This window comes from Ovis canadensis, chromosome 1, assembly GCF_042477335.2.
Source record: "Ovis canadensis isolate MfBH-ARS-UI-01 breed Bighorn chromosome 1, ARS-UI_OviCan_v2, whole genome shotgun sequence".
In the NCBI taxonomy this organism is placed as follows: domain Eukaryota; kingdom Metazoa; phylum Chordata; class Mammalia; order Artiodactyla; family Bovidae; genus Ovis; species Ovis canadensis.
This window is the reverse complement of record NC_091245.1, coordinates 90974814-90996599: the sequence shown is the minus strand read 5'-3', so window position 1 is coordinate 90996599 and position 21786 is coordinate 90974814. Positions and strand designations below refer to the sequence as shown.

The 21786-nt window shown below is 40.7% G+C and overlaps 1 protein-coding gene across 2 annotated transcripts in view; it reads left to right on the top strand.

The window, feature by feature from the left end:
- The first annotated feature begins 9244 nt into the window (after window positions 1-9244).
- Window positions 9245-21786, top strand: part of SLC16A1 (solute carrier family 16 member 1) — a 32428-nt gene continuing 19886 nt past the window's right edge. Inside the window, exon 1 of one of the 2 annotated variants that reach the window (XM_069601217.1) lies at window positions 9245-9700. The gene's annotated coding sequence lies outside the window, so the exon portion shown is untranslated. Of the gene's footprint in view, window positions 9701-9873; window positions 10423-21786 lie in introns of those variants that run through there. The other variant, XM_069601218.1, reaches the window with a different exon arrangement.

Sequence of the window (21786 nt, the reverse complement as noted above, 5' to 3'; positions counted from 1 at the left end):
CAGTACTGCATAGAGTACAATAGTACCGTAGTACAGTATCTTTCGGGCTTCCCAGGTGGAACGAGTGGTAAATAACCTGCTTGCCAATGCAAGAGACATAAGAGATGTGGGTTCGATCCCCAAGTTGGGAAGATCCCCTGGAGGAAGGCATGGCAACCCTCTCCAGTATTCCTGCCTAGAGAATCCCAATGGACAGAGGAGCCTGGTGGGCTACAGTCCATAGGGTTTCAAAGAGTCAGAAACGACTGAAGCGACTTAATACACATGCACAGTATCTTTATTTCAAGCCCGGGATGTTTGGAAGCAAGCATAAAAGCAGCAGGGATATAGCTGATAGTACTGTACTTTTCAAGGTATTGTAAGATTTTTAAATGTTTTATTTTTTGTTTGTCTTTTATGTATTATTTGTGTGGAAAGTATTATAAATGCATTACAATACAGTACTATATGGTTGAATTGATTGCATTAGTTGAGGACCTAGGCTAACAAACTGGATTTACAAACTCGCTCTCAGAATGAAACTCATTTGTATACCATAAAGACAATCAGATAAAAGTAGTTTTACATTAAGCAACTCTACATAATACGCTAACAACAGTACCTGGCACAGAGGCTGTGTTGTATAAATGTTAGCTGCTTTTACCATCTGACACCACTTTGAAATATCAACCAATCTGTATTAGCCATATACATATAGGTTTATATAAAGCAATCTGTGTGATACCAAGAGAAGGAACAGTCCCTGTTGGAAGAAGTTTATAGAGATACACTATGAAGGAGAAAAGAAAATTAAATTGTTTAAGAAAAAATCATTTCTTTGAGGTAATGTCCTTTGCCAGTTCAGCTTGAGTTCTGCATCAAAGGCTGAGAAAAGTTCATAGCCTATTCTTTCCCAAATAAGCTTAAAACAGAGATTACTGATATTTAAAATAAACAGAAATAAATTATACAGTAATAACATATTGCTTTTTGACAATTCTCATGTCATAAAACTTAACTGAATCAAAACTCCATAAATAATTTGAATATAAGAATAAAAAATTCACTTTTTGGGATCTTCCCAGCCCAACATTGAACTCATATCTCTTGCACTGGCAGGCGGATTCTTTACTACTGAGCCACAAGGGAAGCCACAGGCTTTCTTAATCTGCCTTAAAACATAACCTTTCCTTTCCTCCCCTCAGCTTTGAAACTTAATTTGCTTTGCTGACCTGAGGAAAAGCTTTCTATATTAAAAAAAATGTATAAAGTACATCACAAAATGTTCATATGGCTATCTAATACTCTCAAGATATTTCCTGAATCCTGCGACTTTTGCATTCTTAATCATAGATAACACATTAGAAGTTTGGAATGCCTGAATTTTAAAGTATAAAGACTGCATGCATTTTTGTTTGAAGTCCTTAAAATTTCAGGAGAGCCACTTACAGCCTAGAAGAGTCCTTCCGTTGGATAGGCAAAGCCTATAAATACGTAATGTTTTAAAGAGAGAGCAGAGATCTAAGTCTTCCAGAGGAGGGAGAGCAAGATACGGAACCTAATTATCAAGTCAAAGCTTTTTCCAAGATAATCATGTTCCCCTGGGAAGAAAATAGGAAACGAAACATTACACTTAATTTGGATTTGGAGGTGGCCTTCCTAAGCAATTTATTAAAGTGTAAACAATAATTATGTAGAAAGAACCTGGTGAATAAATATAATTATGAGACTTATTAATTCACATTAATTAGTGGGGCAGCTAAGCTGGATTACATTGAGGTTTGAGTTATATAATAGAAATACTAAAACTAAAAACTCCCTTGTTAGTTTATCTGCTTTTCTTTCATCTCCATGTTACTCTGTATACAGCTCACCTGCTACGTGGCGGAAGCGCTTTCCATGAAGAAACAGCATGTACAATGGCTAAGGCTCAGGGTTGGGACTATAAAACAGCCATCTAGTCCCTTCCTGCCTCTTACCTTCCTCATCGCCATCCCTCCCTATGACCTCAAAACTTTAGATAAATGAAATAGTCCAGCACTTAAGAGCACAAAGCTATGAATTAGACTAAGGTTTACATCTCAGCCTTATAGTAATTATTACTATAAAATTACTCACTTTCTGACAAAGCATAAGAATAGTGTAATAACATACATGTAAGTTTGGGGGAATAGGATAAGATTTTCCTAGGTTATTGGTGGAAGGTCTTTGTTAAGCTTAGTTGCAGCCAATAAGAACTCTTCCAGTAAGTCCCAGAGTCCTTTACCTCACTTAACCCACCAGATTCCATAAGTGAGCCTGGTAATCAACATAGTCTGCATTATATATTCCCATGTTATGGCTAAAGCATATTTGGGCTGTATTTCACGCATATGTCTCATCTGGGCTGGTCAATGAAATGACTAGCAAACCAGAGGGGACACAATTGGAAACAGGAGCAAAAAACTCATTATTGTAACTTCTTCAGATCCTGGTTCCTGGTGATGTGGTTATGGCAAGCATCCCTGAGACAAAACAATGACGGAGTGGTGGAAAAACAAAACAAAACAGCTGCAGTAGAATGGCATACTCTGAGCTTGGAAAGAGTGTACTTCTGGTTTGGGGACACTTAGTAGACCAGCTATCCTGCAGGTAGGTATCATGGAACAAAGGATATTCCACTACAAGATATTCCAGTTTCTTTTTTGCTACTAGATTAGAAGTGGTAAACAGTAAGAGGCATTATGTTTATGAAGACTTAAAGGGGGCTCTCTAAAAGCAAGATAAAATTAAAATCCTCAGCCTGAGACCATGAGTTTGAGACACTGGGGAGAAAATAACTCATCTTTAAGCAGTTGGTTTGGACTACAGGGCTGAAGGCTGTCCACTGCAAAGAACGAAACAGACCATTTCAGTTACTGTGGCCATGGTGACCAAAATGGAACCATGGACCTGGGATAGGAGAAAGCTGTGGATGAAGTTATAAGGCAATCCACAGGGTCTCTTAAACTCGAATCCTGATCTGCCAAAGATCATAATGGAAGGAGATTCTTCTCATAGGGAAGGGACTGTCAAACCTTTGTCATGAAAACTTTTGTTCTAAGATTTTCCTTGAAGATCTTTCTTAAGTCATCACTGACACCATGGGGAGGATCTTGGGGCATGGAAGGAACACTCCCCCTTTTGCCTGCTTCTTAAATACTTCAGCAGAGACCAGGCTGGAACAGACTATCCTGCTGCAATATTTGTTTGCCCTATTCCCCATCTGCCTACCCATTACTTACTTTCTAACCCCCTCCACACACAAAATTTTGTTTTCCACTTATTATTAAAAATAGTTTGGAATTTAAAGAATTCTATTTTCTTTGAATTACTAAATAACGTTATGTAGAAATGTCAGGTAAACTTGTACTGTTAGTGCTATATGGGAAAATGTTTCATTCGAAAAACATGAACTCGGATGTCTAGATGGATATGAACTCTTTCTCCATGCTGCTCACCATTTTTCACTATCTTGGTGGTGGCAGTGGTGGTTTAGCTGCTTCAGTTGTGTCCAACTCTTGAGACCCCATGGACTGTAGCCTGCCAGGCCCCTCTGTCCATGGGATTTCCCAGGCAAGAATACTGGAGTGGGTAGCCATTTCCTTCGCCAGGGGATCTTCCCAACCTAAAGGATGGAACCCAGATCTCATGCATTGCAGGCAGTCTTCACCAAATGAGTTACCCAGGAAAGTCTTTACTATCTTACAGTGAGCTGATTACCTTTTCTTAGTTCTTGAGGGCTTTTCGATTTGAATCCGATTTAGATGAAACATGACTGAAGTTCAAGGGTAAGTACAGTGATGTTTCAATAAGCAGACTAACAAAACATGAATATTTACCTTCATTTTGGGGTCTCCAGGAAAACCTCTTTGCCTGATTAATACTAGGAAGCTCCATGGCAGAGGCCATTTCCCCAGCATCAGTGAAGTGGATCCTCAACATTTCTTAACTCCTGTAAGTCCAAACCCTAAGAAGGTAAATCCAGGAGTGCCACCTCACCTGTTCCATGTTCCAGGTTTTCCTTTTTTTTTTTCCCCCAGGTTTTCCTGTGTGCGAATTCTCTTCTTCTTTGAGCAACTGATGATGGAAATCATTTACCTTATTTAGGAAAACCTTTATACCCTAAACAAAGGAGTATGGCCTTATTCTACAACCTCAAAAAATAGGCCTGTCGGGGTAAAATACGATAGGCATGACATCTGAACTGGGTGCGGAGAGGCTTCACTTTATTAATACACAGCTCAGAAGTAGTGTTGGTAGCCCCCGGACTTCACCTGGGCACAGGTGTCAGAGGTATTTAGGAAAACCTTTATACCCTAAACAAAGGAGTATGGCCTTATTCTACAACCTCAAAAAATAGGCCTGTCGGGGTAAAATACGATAGGCATGACATCTGAACTGGGTGCGGAGAGGCTTCACTTTATTAATACACAGCTCAGAAGTAGTGTTGGTAGCCCCCGGACTTCACCTGGGCACAGGTGTCAGAGGTACTGTATGGTGCAGGGCACTGCGGAAGATTCAGGGTTCTCAGAGGTCACCACAGATTGATTTCTGTGCTTTATTCAAGCCTCCTCTTGTTCACCAGTGCAGCAGTATCAAGGTTCAGTTAGAACAACCAGGCCTGGCTCCCCAGCCAAGTGGATACATAAAGCTGATCATTATGACCTAAGAGGCTTCCCTCTCCTTCATGCAACCCTCTCCTGACTCACACTAGGTCTGAGGTACAGATGTTCAGGAGTTCCAACTGCCTGCTGCTGCTGTTGGATGAGGGCTATAAGAAGAGTCCAAGTACTCTCACTGAAGGATCTCACAGCATGGAATGTACGTGCCAGGACACCTAGAACTTTCTGGAATACAGGTGATCTTAAAATTTAGCTGTTCAAAACGATATCCCAACATCTCCACCCCCAATTTAGCTGCCCAGAGATTCACAACTATTCCAGATTCAGATAAGCAGGGGTTGGTTCTCTTTGAACTTTCTAGCTTCAAAGGCAGCTTTTATGGCCAACAGATTTTTGGTAATGATTGTTTAGCTGAGGTAGAAGCAACTTAGAACATGGTCTTCCTAAGGTGACCTTCAAAGTCTATTGATTAGTCTTCTATGGTATTAATAAGTAGCAAATGACCATTTCAACTCATGTATTTATAGCCTAGGCTAAGTCGCTTCAGTCATGTCTGACTCTTTGCAACCTTATGAACCTTAACCTGCTAGGCTCCTAGGTCCATGGGATTCTCCAGGCAAGAATATCGGAGTGGGTTGCTGTGCCCTCCTCCAGGGGATCTTCCCAACGCAGGGGTTGAAACTGCATCTATTTCTCTCCTGCATTAGCAGATGGGTATACTGAGAACCAAATAATAACTATTTTCTGTTAACTCCAGACAATGTTAATTGTGTGACTTTGGGTTACTTAACCTCTCTGTATCTGTTACCTCTGTAACTTTGAAAGTGTTAATCACTCAGTCGTGTCCAACTCTTTGCGAATCCACAGACTATAGCCTGCCAGGCTCCTCTGTCCATGGGATTTTCCAGGCAAGAATATTGGCATGGATTGCTATTTCCTTCTCCAGGACATCTTTCCAACCCCAGGATCGAACCTGGGTTTCTTGCATTGCAGGCAGATTCTTTACCATCTGAGCCACCGGGTCTGTAAAATGGGGATTATAATAGTACCCAGTCCATAGCATTTTTATGAGGAGTAAATGAGTTAATATGAGTAAAGTGCTTAGATCAATCAATGCCTGGCATATAACAAATATCCCCTAAATCTTAGCTATCATCACCAATATCATTAATTGGTATTATTATTCCCCTACTCTCAGCTTACCTGCCTAGAAGAGGGAAGGGAGGGAGGGAGAGAGGATAGAAGAAGGGACAGAAGGAGAGAGGAAAAAAGAAGGAAAGAGCAAGCTCAGGGTCAGCCAAGATCAAGAAAGTAGATAGGGCTGGTAAATACGCAGGACCATGCCTAAAACAAATGCTTGCTAGGAGAGATTATAATCAGTGATGGAGATTATGAGGTACATCAGCCCAAATCAGCCTGTGCTGGCAGAGGCAAGAAGAAGGAGACAAGTCACATCAGACCACTGAATGGGATGACGATATGGGAAAAGGACTTTGGAAAAAAGAGCCTCACCCAATTTGGCTGAAATCAAATTGAATTAAGAGGATAAACAGGTCAAAAAGGAATATTCTTATTCCCCATTTGGATAGTTCTATAAATTTCTCTTCCTATATTCCCAATCGAAATACTATAAATTTTAAATGGGGGAACGTTTTTAATCTATTAAGTATTCTTGTGTTTTAAAAGAATGCTTTCCTGTTATTTCCTATCTCACAGAAATGATGGAATAACTGAGGGAATGGAAGTGAAGTATGCAGCTGAATTCCAGAAAAAACATGGTAATTTTATTCTTCTCCTTTTCCAGATAAAAAAATTGAGTAGCTTTCTCAGTCTGAATAGTAACTAGTTGTTTTGAACCTTCAAAATTTGCGTTTTCTCATTCTATTACTAATTTGTGAAGTTATAACTCTTACCTTGAAATCTTCAGAGGTTTTGCTCACTTATTAACAAGCTTGCAAACAGTCCATCAACATTTAAGATAGAAAAGTCTACCTGGAAAATTTTGTGATAGTCAAAAGCCACTAGAGAGCACCATACCTTCCTTCTCTGATTTTGCAAGACCCTGTGATGAAATGCTTTTATCTTAAAAATTCCTTGGTACAATAACTTTGAGCCTAGATATCTGGTTCTTCTGATCATGCCATTTATTAGATGGGTGGCCTCGGAAAAGTCTTTTAGCTTCCCTGGACCTTAATTTCCTTTTCTGTAAAATTAGGGAGTTATGCTAAATGATCTTAAACCTCCTCTCAGCTCTAAATTTCTGATCTTACTAGTTTACCTCTTCAATGTCTCATGGATTAATCAGGAAGAAAACCTGGCAGAAAAGCAAGAATTTTACCTGTATCATTTCATCACTTTTGCCAGCTCACCCACCTCAGTTTTTACTTTTTCAGCTAAGAATCTTGGAATTGCTTTTTTTTTAAATTGGAGGATAATTGCTTTACACTGTTGTGTTAGTTTCTGCTGTTCAACAATGTGAGTCAGCTGTAAGTATACATATCTCTCTCTCCCTCTAGAACCTCCCTCCCTCTCCCCTCATCCTGTACCTCTAGGTCATCACAGAGCACCAAGCTGAGCTTGCTGTGTTATATAGCAGCTTCCCACTATCTGTTTTACACATGGTAGTGTATATATGTCAATGGAGTTGCTTTTTATCTTTGCCTCTTATAAACTTTGTGGAAAAATTATAATATTAATTCATAAACATTTATAGGGTGCTTTCCAAGTTCCACCAATCACTTTTGCAAATACTATCTTACCTGACTATCACAACAATTCAGATTGATGGATACCATCTTCAAATTACCTGGTTAAAAAAAACAGGCCCAGAATAGGTCAGTGAATTAATTGCCCAAAGTAACAGGGATAAGTTTTGGGAACAAGTCTTTTGATTCCAAAGCCTGTATTCTTTTCACAACATTAGAAAGCCTACTAGGGGCAGATCCAGATTTTATGGGGCTTGTGGTATATATATTTTTGGTGGACATCTTCAAGAAAAGGAATACAAAAGTACAATCTATCACTAAGTATGATCCTGTGACTACATTGTTAGGACCAAGTGAGGGACCTTTAGAGTTAATCTTCAGCATTCAATTTCACAGTTTCCCCTAGCTATACATTTATGTAGTTCTTACTATATGCCAGACACTAAAGTAAATATTAATTTTATTATTATAACAACCTTATGAGGAAGGTACTGTCCCTGTTTTACAAAGCAGAGAATGAATGAGGCTCAGAGTGGGGGTGGTGGGGTGGTGGGGGTTATGATTTTACCTAAGGACAAAGACGTGGTAAGTGCCAAGTATTCAAGCTGGAATTCAGATCTGATCCTGGGTCCATATTGTGAATCTACCACACTATGCTCCTCCTACATTCCACTGTTCAGGTCCTGACAGTTCATATCTGAACCAGTCCTAGTCTGTCTTCCTAACTCTCCTACCATCTACCCTGAATGCTGCTTATTATACCCGTCACAGTCCTGAAGTGCTGCTGAAGTCCTGACCAACTGAAGGACCTGAAGAGCCTTCCTTCTCTGTACTTATCAAAGGTAAAAAAAACAATTATTGCTCATAAGTGGCACTTGGCTTTAGATTCCATGCTGTTTTCTAACGTGGTGAACTGTTACTGAAAACTTTTCCTTGCATGAAACAGAGGCGGAGTGGGTGAGAGGGAGAAAGTATTTGGAAACTTTCAGAATCTTATCCCTCAGGGCCCATTCCATTACAATCTAGGTTCTTCATTTGCAAAACAAAAAGCTGACCACTCGGGATTGTAAAGAGAATTAAGTAAGCGAGGGGTCAGGGGAGGAGAGGAGCGCAGGCTTCCAGTGCTGGTCACTGTTGGTTTGTCTCCATCTGACTCGACCTCCCCCCTAAATCTTGAAGTCAGGCGCCTTGACCCATACATTCTCGGTACTTCTCAAAAGTCTCGGACATCAGAGGCACTCCATGTTTCTTCAGATTGATCACTTCAACATCATAGGGTCCTGAGGATAGTTCAGGTGAACTGCTAAGCATATAATCGGCCCCTCAGAACCGTTAGCTATAATTATATTTTGTCACAAACCCTCAGCGTCCATAAAGATTTGGCCTCTCTGCAGTCTCATTTCTTCATCTTTCTGACACACAGATCCTCTCTTGGGACCAGTGTCGCCACCGTCTGACCAGCTCTTTCTCCCGACTTCTGTGTCCATACCCACCATTCATCAAATGTAAAAAAGTTCCATAAATTCTCTCATCAAAATCACCAAAAGCCCTTATGAGGTGGCCTGTATTACTGTTTCCATTTCAGAGAGCAGGAAGCAGGCCCTGAGGATTTGAGTGACTTCCCCGAGGTCACTGATCTCAAGTAGCGAGGCCGCAGCCCGCGCTCTAAAGTGCCGGCTTTCGGCCTCTTCCCGGGTCCGAGATGCACCCGCATCCATTCAAACCCCGCCCAGTCCCTCACTTCCAGTCATTTCCCAGCTTCTCCGCGCACCGTCGCCCCCCACACCTGAGTCAGGCCCCAGGCAGCTCGCCCAATCCATCCTTGGCGGTTTTCCGCTTTTCTCCACCAGAGACTAAGGGTGAGATCGACGTTGGTGTCCCAGATGCGAGTAGATCACCCCGAGGTCCTCCGACGGCGGGCCGAAGGGGAGACTCCGCAGAGGAGCGCGGCTACAAGGTCCCTGCCGCATAGCGGGGGAGCCGCGCGCGGGTCTTGCCGGGCCGCGGGTCACGTGGCGGGGAGGGGGGCGGCAGCGCGCGCGAGCGAGAGAAAGCGAGTGAGCGGGCGCGCGCCTGAGAGCTGTGGAGGCGCGAGTCGCGGTTCGGGTGTAAGTGTAGGGGGGAGGGGGCGGTGGCCGTGAGGGCCAACTCCACCCCTGTGCGCATGCTCCGGCCCCGGGTTATAAGGCAGCCTCGCGGGCCGGGCCCGACAAAGTGCTGGCGCGCTGCTACGTGACTAGCCGGGCGCGTGGGTGCCCGGACGAGCGAACTAGGCAGCCGGCAAAGGACGCGACCTGGACCGTGGGCCCAGCGAAAACTCCAGCCGCGCCGCCGCGTCACGCTCACGCTAGGCGCCGCGAGCCGCGCATAACGGTTAGTTGGTAACGGCCGGTTGCGTGCTTGGCGGGGACCCTGCGGTGCCCTTGCTTCCTCCGCGTGTTTGGAGGGAGGCGTGGGGGAGTGGAGGGCTTGGTCTCCGAGGGAGGGGCGACGGCCGGGCGGGGGCTTAGGACCGCAGCAGCCACGTGGCCTCGGAGCGCAGTGTTGCTGAAGGAGACCTTGAAGCGCTGGGGACAGCGCCTCTCAGCAGAGCTGTGGCCCCGTTGTCAGGTGCGGGCCACCGGCCTGGCCGAGGAGTTGGGTCGTGGTGCCGGTGACCTTGGGAAAGTCGCTTCCCCTCTAGTCTTAAGTAGACTCTTGAGGAGATGCTTTTGATCTAGGCAAGGGACGACGTGAGGTTGACTCACGTGGTGCCTTCAAGCTGCTGGCCGCGTTCTCCGAGGGTAGGGATTCAGGGCGGGAGTTATTTTGGACTCGTGGCACGCCCGCCCCAACCTCTTCGGCCAGCCAATCCTTGTCCCACCTGGTGACTTGCGGCAGTGGCTCTGGGGAGCTGCAGTCCCCGTAGCCAAGACTTGACTGCAGGGTTTGAGGGGACTTTGCCGAGGGAACATTGCAACTGGCAGACTCCCGGAGTGGTGCTGACGGGAACTCTTTGTCATTCAACCTGTGGCTGCGGAACGTCCGCCGCAGCGCCCTCGCCCTGGGACTTTAAGGCGGCCCTGAGGAGAGTCTGAAGCATAGCGTTACACTTGGTATGATGCTCGCTTTTTGTTCCAGATACATACTTTGTCCCCACGTGCGTTTTAACATTTCATTTCTTTGTCACGACTCAAATGCGACAGGCAGTTGCCAAAATTAGTTTGTAATTAATCTTAACCCCTAAAAAAGTACTACTTGAGTCATATTCCTAGTGTGCTATACTTGGCATCTGCTCTGTCATAACTAGTTTTGAAACTTGTTTTTCCAAAAATTATTCTGGTTTTGAAATAAAATGTGGACACCTCAGTGCCCTGATAAATGTGGGTATAGTTACTAGGGGAATATGACACAGTGAACTCTGAATTGTGAGTTTTTTAGAGCGTAAGTAGGAATTAGCCATTAATAAGCAATTTTGATGGCTGTTACCAGCCCAGTGAGGTGATGCAGAGAATATGTATTTTAGTGTAGTTTTTTAGTTAGGCAATAAAAATATCCTTAAGACCAAGTTTTATGCCTTAGGGTACAATTTTGCCTTCAGGTTGCCATAGAGAAAATATATAGTTTAAGACATTTAGCCCTTAAAACAGGTATTGGGTATTATTTAAACACAAGTTGAACTTTAGTAATTAATTCAGGATTGGATGCTGTTCTTTCATTGGACTGCATTGACCCTTGTTAAAAATGCAAGTTAATGGTCTGGGGAAATTTTTATAGCTGAATAGGTTTAAAGGTTTAGTTGTAAGCTTGACATAATAGGCTATAACATACCTAAACAGATTAAAAAGGAAAAAGATTCATGTTACCATAGGATGAACCAACTGATCAGTGTTTAAGTAGTTTACGTATCTTTTGGCCTTTTAAATGTTAATTCATATAACTCCAGAAAAGATCTTACTGACCAGCTAGTCAGTTTTCCTTATTTTATAGATTAGGAAACTGTTAGGGAGGTTAAGTGACTTCTGATCTTAGTTCTGAAAACTTTAATGGTTAGGTGAGAATTATGTAACTTTTGACTCCCATTTAATGAGTTCAGCACTCCTGAACTTTCTTTAAAAATTATAAATATAGGTATGAAATGTGTGTGTGTGTGAGAGAGAATCACTCAGTCGTGTCTGACTCTTTGCAACCCCATGGACTGTAGCCCACCAGTCATCTCTGTGGAATTCTCCAGGGGACCTTCTCGACCCAGGGATTAGACCCCAGTCTTCTGCATTTCAGGCAGATTCTTTACCATCTGAGCTACCAGGGAAGCCCTAGATATGAATTATCTTATGCCAAAAAGGTTATTTTGAATAATTAGTAACTTCCCAACTTATACCTTCATTCTCACTGTGTTTTCCATCCACTTCATAATATGCCTTCCTATGAAGGATTTAGGTCCCTGCAGATGTCTACATGGCATTTTGTTAGAGAAGAGGATTAGGAAGATGGGACCTGATTTGTTGGCTACCAGCCACTAGGATTCAGAGACACCTAGGATTCAGCAAGAACAAGTTCTAGCCCTGGAACTTCCCTGGTGGTCCAGTAGTTAAGACTCCATGCTCCCAATGCAGGGGGCCCCGGTTCAATCCTTGGTCAGGGAACTAGATCCCACATTCTGCAACTATGAGTTATCATGCCACAACTAAGACCTGGTGCAGCCAAATAAATAAAAGTTAAAAAGAAAAAAAAAGACTGTACTCCCAATACAGGAGGCCCAGGTTTGATCCCTGTTGGGGAAATGAGTTCTAGCCCTATCATTCCTGGAGTTTATAGTCTAACTGGAAAACATAATATATATTGACATAAATACCAGAACATGTACTCTTTATAAACAATTATTGAGCACGTAATAGAGGAAGTAGAGGTTCCTATGGGAACAAATACTGTATTATGTAGGTGTGAGACAACTCCCAGCTTAGTATAGAAGCAAAGGTAGTCCTCTCTGAGGAAATGCTGTTTAACTTGAGACTTGAAGGATGAATAGGAGTTAGCTAAAGCCAGAGAGTAATAGTGAAAAGAGCATTCCAGATCTGAGTACTGAAGCTGCAGTCAGAATACAGGGTACATTAGAAAAACTTAAAATGCTAAAGCATAAAAATAGAGCACAGAGAACATGGAAAGATAGGAGTTGGAGAGATGGGCAATATCAGATAATGAAAGGCCTTAATTAGTCATTTTAAGGAGTAGAAAAGGGACTAAGTAAAAAGATTTAAGGAAGTGCTCTTGAAGCTAAATGAATCAAGTTCAGTGGTTATAAATGGGGTTGGGAATGGCACGATCAGATTGAATTTTAGAAATAACACTCTGATTACAAAGTGGAGAACAGGTTGGAGGCTTTTGGAATTTTGTGAGATCACAGTGATGGACAAGATGGACAGTAGGGGGAAGATGGAAGAGAGAGGGAAACAGACAGGATTCAATGATAGACCATATGTCGGAGACTAGGAAAGCCAGAGAAGTTAAAAATATTTCCCAGGTTTCTAGCTTGAACAAATAAGAGGTTTTTTTTTCTCCATCTACCCAATGTGGACATTAAGAGGTTATGTGACTAGCCCAGGGCTGTTCAGCTTGTAAAGATTGGAAATGTCTTTTTGCAGTTATTGATAGTGATTTTTTCCCCTTCTATACAGTTTATTATGGCAACTTTCAAAACCCAATTGAAGTTTCAAACAGCCATTAATGTTTCATCTGTACTCCTACCTACTTCTCTCTGCCCCTTTTTAGATTATTGTGAAGCAAAACAGATACAGTAAATATTTCAGTATAATAATATGTAAATATTTAAGTATATCCCTAGAAGATATAACTCTTGGGCTTCCCTGGTGGCTCCGTGATGAATTTGCCTGCCAATGCAGGAGACACAGGTTTGATCCCTGATCTCGGAAGATCCCACGTGCCACAGAGCAGTTAAGTTCTTGTACCACAACTGTTGAGCCTGTGCTCTAGAGTCTGGGAGCCGCAACTACTGAAGCAGTTAGGCTCTAGACCAGGTGCTCTGCAACAAGAGAAGCCCCCACAATGAGAAGCCCGAGCACCCAACTAGACAGTAGCCTCTGCTTGCCACAACTAGAGAAAACCGTGGAGCATTGAAGACTCAGCACAACAAAAAATAAATTAAAAAACATTTAAAGTAACTCTTCCTTAAAAAAAAAAACCAAGACGATGCTTTAAAGAAACAACCATAACCATTGTTCTGCCTTTAAATATTAACATCACCAAATAACCAAGCAGTATTCACATTTTCCTTAACTGTTTCAAAATAATTGATCAGTTTGATTTGAGATCCAAATAAGGTCACACATTACTTTTTTTTGTTCACACATTACTTTTTGTTGGTATGTCCTCCCTTTTTTCTTATGTTCCTCTTAAGTTATTTGTTGAAGGTACCATGTCATTTTTATGCAGTTTCCCTCATTCTGGATTTTGTTGAATGTGTCCCGCTGGTATAGATTTAACATGTCCTAGTTTAACATATTCTATTGTATTTTCTGTAAACTGGTAGCTAGATTGAGGTTTGATTTCTGAGAGGAGGTATGGTGCGGTGGAAAGGGCAAATATAATTCATAGGTGATGGTGTGTATTTCCATTGGGGGGCATATGATGTTTGTCCTTCATACTGCTATCTTGATGGCCTAGTTCTGTTATTTCATTGGTTTGCAAATGGCAGTTTAATTCTAACATTACTTCTTAATTAAAAAAATATATATTTATTTATTTATTTGGCTGTGTTGAGTCTTAGTTGTGGCACTTGGGCTTTCTAGTTGTGGCATGCAGGCTCAGTTGCTCTGAGGCATGTAGGATCTTTATTCTCTGACCAGGGATCAAATCCATGTCCCCTGCATTGCAAGGTAGATTCTTAACCACTGGACCACAGGGAAGTCCCTTTGTCTTAACTGAGTAGCTAGAATACCTCTACAAAAAAGAGTTAGTTTGAATAGGAAGGGCAAGTTAAAAATTTATGTGCTTAATATAATATCATGAGTGAGAGTGAAGTCGCTCAGTCATGTCCGACTTTTTGTGACCCCGTGGACTGTAGCCTACTAGGGTCCTCCATCCATGGATTTTCCAGGCAAGAGTACTGGAGTGGGTTGCCATTTCCTTCTTCGGGGGATCTTCCCGACCCAGGACTTGAACCCAGGTCTCCTGTATTAGCAGGGAGATTCTTTACCGACTGAGCTACGAGGGAAGCACAATATCATATCATATATCATATATGATTGCAACACTGTCTTTTTGGAGAAATGTATTTAAATGTACCAAGATACATTCTCTTTGAAAGCCAGTACATATTAGAATGTTTTTTAGCACTTGTCCTTAATGTTTCAAATGGCTTTTAGTATTAGGAACATTTAGAATTTCTTTTATTAAATTGGCAGGGATTCTTTTGGTCTTTGTTCTTTCTTGCAGAGCTTATCTGTTACCATAGGTTTGAAGGAATTTCTGGTAGAATCACTTACTACCAAATCTAAACCTCTAGCTGTAACCAGATTACAGTTTTAAATTCCTTGAGGACAGGGATTGATTACTCCAGGTAGCCAGGCTTAAAATCTGAGTCATTTTAATACTTCTCTAGTGGGTTCCTTCCCTACCAAATGCATTTAAGTGCCAACCCCTTCTTCCCTTGGTTATCTCTTACGTCCACTTTTTCCCATCCCACCCCACCCCTAGTTTAGGCTGTTGTCATTATTAGATTAGTACCATGACCTTTTAAGTTGTATGTTATTCATCTTTTAATTTGCCCTGACAAATTTTTCTCCATTCTTTTTCCCTCTGTAATTTCTTCTCCTCCTCCTCCTTCTCCTCTTCTTATGCCTCTTCCCCTTCTGCTTCCCCTCTTTCTTTTTGGTTGTAGGATCTATTTCATAATGGATTTATGGCAGAAAGACTAGAATAGGTGACTTGTGAGCTGTGGTGTCTTACAGAGAAGTGATTAAAAGAGCAGTTAGAATCCTATTGAAATGGTGATTTCTCTTCTAGGGGTACATTATGCACAATTAACTATATGAGTTCACATCCACAAGTGTTATTGGTTGCATGGGCTGAGTCACTGAAGAGTGCTACTGACCATTTATGCAGAAACAGTGGGATCTAGCCCCTCTGGTTGTCCACACTGCCCTATTGCTGATTACAACTACTCATAACATTGAATCTGATTTGATTACAGTGATTTAGCCATCATATAAAGGAGAAATTCCTCAAAATATATAGGCAGTATAAGCTTCATATTTGATCATTCATTGAAAAATAGTTCTTCCCTCTGATTTTGCTCTTCTTATATAAATCTTCTGAAGATTATTAAATGAATGAAGACCTGATGACACTGTTTTAGTGTATTGTTTTGGATAATAACAGAGCTTTTGTAAATTGTCGTATTGAGCTTTTTTTTTTTTTTTTTTTTTTTCGTATTGAGCTTTTGAGAGCCAAAGCTTTTTACTTTATTAACTTTCTCTTCTATTCCCCAATCAGAGGTTTTAACCTGAGATATGCAGGTTGATACTCCATGTTGGATGGAATTCAAGGAGGCTATGAACTTGGTTGGGGAAAAACTTTTCATTGACCTCTATGTAAAATTTAGAATTTAATTTGTGGCACCAAAAAAGCTAAGAACTCCTGCTCCTAACTCCTGTACTTTTGATGTGAGAATGAAGTTAGCCAGAACCTGTGATGCAACACAGCACACAACTCATGGTGTCAGTTAAGTAAATTTTTTGGCTACTGACTTCTGTGTACTAAATCATAAATCCTGACCTCACAAATGAGAGGGATCAAAGGGGGACTGCAGCTATGAAATTAAAAGATGCTTGCTTCTTGGAAGAAAAGCTCTGACCAACCTAGACAGTGTATCAAAAAGCAGAGACATCACTTTGCCCAAAGAAGGCTGAGTGCCAAAGAACTGATGCTTTTGAATTGTTGTGCTGGAGAAGACTCTTGAGAGTCCCTTAGACTGCAAGGAGATCAAGCTAGTCAATCTAAAAGAAATCAGTCCTGAATATTCATTGGCATATGAATTCCAATTGGAGCTGAAGCTCCAATACTTAGGCACCTGATGTGAAGAGCCGACACATGGAAAAGACCCTGATGCTGGGAAAGATTGAGGGCAAGAAGAGAAGGGGATGACAGGATGAGATGACTGGATGGCATCACTGACTCAATGGACATGAGATTGATCACATTCCTGGAGATCGTGGAGGACAAGGAAGGCTGGCATGCTGCAGTCCATGGGGTCACAAAGAGTCGGACATGACTTAAACAACAACAGCTATGCTAAGGGAGAACAAAATGACTTTCACAAATTGAGACAGAATAATTTTCCCTTGTATTCAGGAAGCATATTTTTAAAATTACTGTCTCCATCTCCTAGAGGTACATCTACTTGATGTAGCAGAGGGCAGAGAAATGGCCTAACAATTACCTGTTTCTGGGAAAATAAAACACTCACTTGAAAATTAGGTATTTCTAATAAAGGAACTTATTATTATCTTTTTAATTGTCAGCAATTAAAAAGGCTATTTAAGTTTAATTATAGTATATTTTGAGGTAATAATGCTAACTTTTTTGATACATCTTTAGTGTCTAGTCTTAAAAAGCTTTGTAAACAAACATTTGAGAATGGTGGATAATGCTTTAATGCCAAAGAGTACTCAGTTTTAATACTCTTATGTAGTTTGACAGTACTAATAAGACAAGTAAGAAAATTAAACTTGGTTCTTTGAGATAATGAGGGTCAAAGGTAGCATAGTAATGAAGTTCAGACTCAATTCAAAGGATATTTACTAAACAAATATGTATAATGTGAAACTAATATAGTGTTAATTATCACTGTGAGTGAGAAGTTCAACTCAGCCTTTTGCAAGAAAAGGAAAAGCTTTCTTTGCTGTTTATCTGTTAATAATTTGTAATTTTCCCCAGTAAGCTTCAGAATACTGGTAGTGAAGTAGAGTCTAACAGAAATACCATTAATTGTATTCAAATATTCATTTATATTCAAAGTGTAACATAAATGACACTGTTTTGACAGTATGTCTAAGTATAATTTTAATTCAGTCTTTAGAAGATTTTGGAACAAGGTAGGTCATATAATAAACTGAAATGGCCCACTTAGATATTGATTTGTTGCATATGTATTTGTAGTGCTGTAGAAAACAACATATAAAGGTATTCCAAAATATAGCCTGAAATTCTGCCAAGCAAAACCTGCCTTTGGAGGAAACAGCCTCCAATTTTCTTAATCTGCTGGAATCAAGTGAAAATGAAGCATTAAAGAAGAGAAAATCTGGGAATTCCCTGGTGGTCCAGTGGCTAGGACTCTGAGCTCCCAGTGCAGGGGGCCCAGGTTCGATCCCTGGTCGGGGAGCTAGATCCCACATGCTACAACTAAGACCCAGAGCAGCCAAATAAATAAATAAAAATTAAAAAAAAATGTTTAAAAAAAAAAAGAGAAAATCTGCTGTAGTAATAACTCAAGAAAGTGAGACTGATCAGGTAAGCTCTATGTGCTGAAGCAAAATACCTTTCTGCCTGTGTTTCTTAACACAGAAAGCATAACATCACTGGAGGGTTCTTTGTTTCATATTTTTCCCCCACCGTCAAAAACTGGGAAAGTCACGTTCTTTGAATCCTAACATCATTTGATCCTAGTGGAGAGATTAGTTGGTATTTTTTGTTTTGTTTTGTTTTTGTTTGTTTTGCTTTGCACCCAGCTTAGTTCTCTGACTAGGAACCAAACCCTGTCCCCTGGCACTGAAAAGCATGGAATCCTAACCACTGGACGCCAGAGAGTTCCTTAGCTTTTTATAAGTTGAAACAATAGCTTCTGTCTTGAAGATCTAGAAGCACACACTTAAGCTAATGAGGGAAATAGTTACTTACAAAGAAAGAAACAAATATGGGAATTATTCTATTAGTTTTTTCCAGCATGCTATGGCCACCCACTCCAGTATTCTTGCCTGGAGAATCCCAGGGACAGAGGAGCCTGGTGGGCTGCCGTCCGTGGGGTCACACAGAGTCTGACATGACTGATTGACTTAGCAGCAGCAGCAGCCAAGAAGCATTGAGATAAGATGTCATAGAGGCCATTAATTTCATGTGGCAAGGTATATTCAGAAAAACAGTAATGATATTAGTGGACTGAAATAGAATTTTAGCATTAAATAAACTTATAATTATGGTATTGTTAATGAAAAATGATTTCATTTTTGAAAATTACTAAATGCTTCTGTCACATCAATATGTGGATTTGGAACACAATTATACTCCTGTCTTTGCTTTTGTTTCTGAATTAATCTTTAAGGTATCCTAAAGCATTGGTGCCTCTTGTGACTATCAATTTTAATTGTGTCTTAATGAAAAATTGATTTTATTAACTTAAAGCTTTGAAATATCCATGAGTTCTTTTTTGTTTTTTAATGAGCAAATAACTGCCACAGCAGTTAAAGCAGTGAAAGCGCAGCATCCTCACTACTTGACCGCCAGGGTATTCCCCCAAAGAAGTTATTTTCTAATCTTTGGACATCTTTATTTGCCTCCTTAACCCCATATGTAAGCCCCACTGTTAGCGTATTTAAATTAACTTGATCTCATGGTTTTTTGTTTATTTAATTACGCTGCTATTTTCTAAAATACTTATATTACAGACATATAGTACTTTAGCTTCTCTGTGGTGACATTTGAGGGTAGCCCAGATGCCCAACCACAATGAGGTGGGATAATGTTCTGCAAGTTAGGAATTTGCAGTGAAAAGTAAAAAATGAATTTGTTGGACTTCCCCGGTGATCCGTTGGTTAAGAATTTGCCTGCCAGCGCAGGGGACACAAGTTTGATTCCTGGTCCAGGAAGATCCCACATGCTGTGCGTGGGGCAGCTCAGCCTGTGCACCGCAACTACTGAGACCATACTCTGGAGCCCATGACCTGCAACAAGAGAAGCACCGAAATGAGAAGCCCTCGAACCCTCGCTCTGCAACTGGAGAGTGCCTGCAACTAGAGAAAGCAAGCCTGCAAGCATCTGAAGACAGGGCACAGCCAAAAATAAATATTTTTTAAAAAGTGAATTTGCTACTTCTTTGAGTAGATGTCCACCTTTACCCAAAGATTTTAATTCATGCTCAGCCCTAAATTAATCCACAGACTTTTATATTGGAGAGAAAAATGTTATTGTCTGTCTAAAGTAAACTTTACCATTTTTGAGATACTGTTCTCAGAGTTCTGAATATTAGTGTGATTCATAGTTTAAAATGCTTTTGCCACAAAATACAATGAAAGTGAAAAATAGGCTCCTTTTATTTTTTACAATATGAATTAAAAACCTTAGAATTTTGTAGAAATTCCATGTAACAATCTATGTGTTCAACAATAGGTGATTTTTTAAAAGTGTGGTACATCCACAGAAAATAGAATAACACTATTTAAAAAAAATGTTAGAGGGAATTCCCTGGCAGCCCAATGGTTAGGACTCCATGCTTCCATTGCAAGAGCATGGGTTCAGTCTCTAATCAGGGAACTAAGACCTCGCATGCTGCACAGTGCAGCCAAAAAAGTTACAGAACTAGGCACGTATCAAAAAATGCTTCAGATATTGAATAGGAAAAGCAGGCCATAAAGCATGAAATGCAGTCTCACGTTTATTTTTATGCTTATGCATGACTATCCTAGAAAGAAGTTTAGAATTTACATTGCATGTAACTAACTTACACGAGGGCTTACACCAGGGCTTCCCTGGTGGCTCAGCTGGTAAAGAATCTGCCTGCAATGTGAGAGACCTGAGTTCAGTCCCTGGGTTGGGAAGATGCCCTGGAGAAAGGAAAGGCTACCCACTCAGTATTCTGGCCTGGAGAATTCCATGAACTATAATGGGATTGCAAAGAGTCGGACACGACTGAGCAACTTTCACTTTTCACTACCTGAGGATGATAGAATGACAGGTACATTTAATGTTTCTAGTCACATAAGCACATATAACTTTGTCATCTTTTAAAACTTTGCTGCTTTCTGTTTTCTTTATTATAAAGCAATGTATGTTAGTTGGAACAAGTCAAACAAGGATGTGGAAAGAGGATGTTATCTCCCCTTCCCAACCTCCAACCATTGTAAAGTTTTATGTATACTTAGAACATATTTCAGAGAAGGCAATGGCACCCCACTCCAGTACTCTTGCCTGGAAAATCCCATGGACGGAGGAGCCTGGTAGGCTGCAGTCCATGGGGCTGAAGAGTCGGACATGACTGAGCGACTTCACTTTCACTTTCCACTTTCATGCATTGGAGAAGGAAATGGCAACCCACTCCAGTATTCTTGCCTGGAAAATCCCATGGGCAGAGGAGCCTGGTGGGCTGCCGTCTATGGGGTTGCACAGAGTCAGACACTACTGAAGCGACTTAGCAGCAGCTGCAGAACATATTTATTTAGTTTACTTAATGTGTTTACCTGTTTGTTTTCTTTCTTCCTTGGAATCTAATCTCTACAACGGCAGGGACCATGCCGGTCTTGTTTACTGCTTTTCACTGGGGGCACTCAGATTTTATTATATGAAAGCAAAAACGTGGTGGGTATCCTAATATAACTTTTAAATGATTATACAGTCCTGTGATTCATAATTTTGCAAGTCTTAATTGCAATAACAATCAGATGAAATTTGATGATTTAGCATATTGACAGTTGATCCTCTTGGGATCTAATGACCCTAAAATCCTGCCTTTGAAAGAATCTTGATTAACAAAGTATGTTTTTTTTATTGCACTAATAAAAACTAACCCTTGTTCTTTGGGATGATATAGTTCATAAAGTTATACCACAGTTTGTATTTGGATAGTGGCAAGAGTGAAATGCGCAAGAAATACAGCATGGCACACAGGAAATTGTTATAGACAAGAGGGTTTAATCTGCTACTATAGATTACTTTTCATCTTGGATGGTATATTTAATAGCTAAATGAACTTCATGTTTTTCTTTTTGAAGTCAGTATCTACATACTATAAATATACACGTAAATATATTCATTCCCTTTAAGTTTGCATGTTTGACCATTTGCAGATATGATCAGCTTCATCAGTTTTCTATACTACTTATAAAGCTTTTATCCTCATTTCTAAAAGAAGATAAAAGAAAATTCAGATTCACTTTGGTAAAATGGGGTCACTTTAGCAATATCAAAGAGCTACTGTACTGTAGAGTATTAATATTAAACACTGTTGTTTCCAAAGAACTGATGCTTTTGAACTGTGGTGTTGGAGAAGACTCTTGAAGAGTGTCTTGCACTGCAAGGAGATCCAACCAGTCCATCCTAAAGGAGATCATTCCTGGGTGTTCCATGGAAGGACTGATGTTGAAACTGAAATTCCAATACTTTAGCCACCTGATGTGAAGAACTGACTCACTGGAAAAGACCCTGATGCTGGGAAAGATTGAAGGCAGGAGGAGAAGGGGACGAGGATGAGATGG